Genomic DNA, 1,114 nt, shown 5'->3' with positions numbered 1-1,114 from the left:
AGGTTCTCTTCTTCGCTGTCTCCTCTCCTCTCTCTCTGTTATAGATCAGGTTCTCTTCTTCGCTGTCTCCTCTCCTCTCTCTGTTATAGATCAGGTTCTCTTCTTCGCTGTCTCCTCTCCTCTCTCTGTTATAGATCAGGTTCTCTTCTTCGCTGTCTCCTCTCTCTCTGTTATAGATCAGGTTCTCTTCTTCGCTGTCTCCTCTCCTCTCTCTGTTATAGATCAGGTTCTCTTCTTCGCTGTCTCCTCTCCTCTCTCTGTTATAGATCAGGTTCTCTTCTTCGCTGTCTCCTCTCCTCTCTCTCTGTTATAGATCAGGTTCTCTTCTTCGCTGTCTCCTCTCCTCTCTCTCTGTTATAGATCAGGTTCTCTTCTTCGCTGTCTCCTCTCCTCTCTCTGTTATAGATCAGGTTCTCTTCTTCGCTGTCTCCTCTCCTCTCTCTGTTATAGATCAGGTTCTCTTCTTCGCTGTCTCCTCTCCTCTCTCTCTGTTATAGATCAGGTTCTCCTCTTCGCTGTCTCCTCTCCTCTCTCTGTTATAGATCAGGTTCTCTTCTTCGCTGTCTCCTCTCCTCTCTCTGTTATAGATCAGGTTCTCTTCTTCGCTGTCTCCTCTCCTCTCTCTCTGTTATAGATCAGGTTCTCTTCTTCGCTGTCTCCTCTCCTCTCTCTGTTATAGATCAGATTCTCTTCTTCGCTGTCTCCTCTCCTCTCTCTGTTATAGATCAGATTCTCTTCTTCGCTGTCTCCTCTCCTCTCTCCTTCGCTGTCTCCTCTCCTCTCTCTGTTATAGATCAGGTTCTCTTCTTCGCTGTCTCCTCTCCTCTCTCTGTTATAGATCAGGTTCTCTTCTTCGCTGTCTCCTCTCCTCTCTCTGTTATAGATCAGGTTCTCTTCTTCGCTCTCTCCTCTCCTCTCTCTCTGTTATAGATCAGGTTCTCTTCTTCGCTGTCTCCTCTCCTCTCTCTGTTATAGATCAGATTCTCTTCTTCGCTGTCTCCTCTCCTCTCTCTGTTATAGATCAGGTTCTCTTCTTCGCTGTCTCCTCTCCTCTCTCTGTTGTGGTTCAGGTTCTCTTCTTCATCTTCTCTCTCTATCTTCCTCATGTCAGGCC

The sequence above is a fragment of the Engystomops pustulosus genome, unplaced genomic scaffold (genome assembly GCF_040894005.1).
Source record: "Engystomops pustulosus unplaced genomic scaffold, aEngPut4.maternal MAT_SCAFFOLD_259, whole genome shotgun sequence".
Classification (NCBI taxonomy): Eukaryota; Metazoa; Chordata; class Amphibia; order Anura; family Leptodactylidae; genus Engystomops; species Engystomops pustulosus.
Note: the sequence above shows the minus strand (reverse complement) of the source record.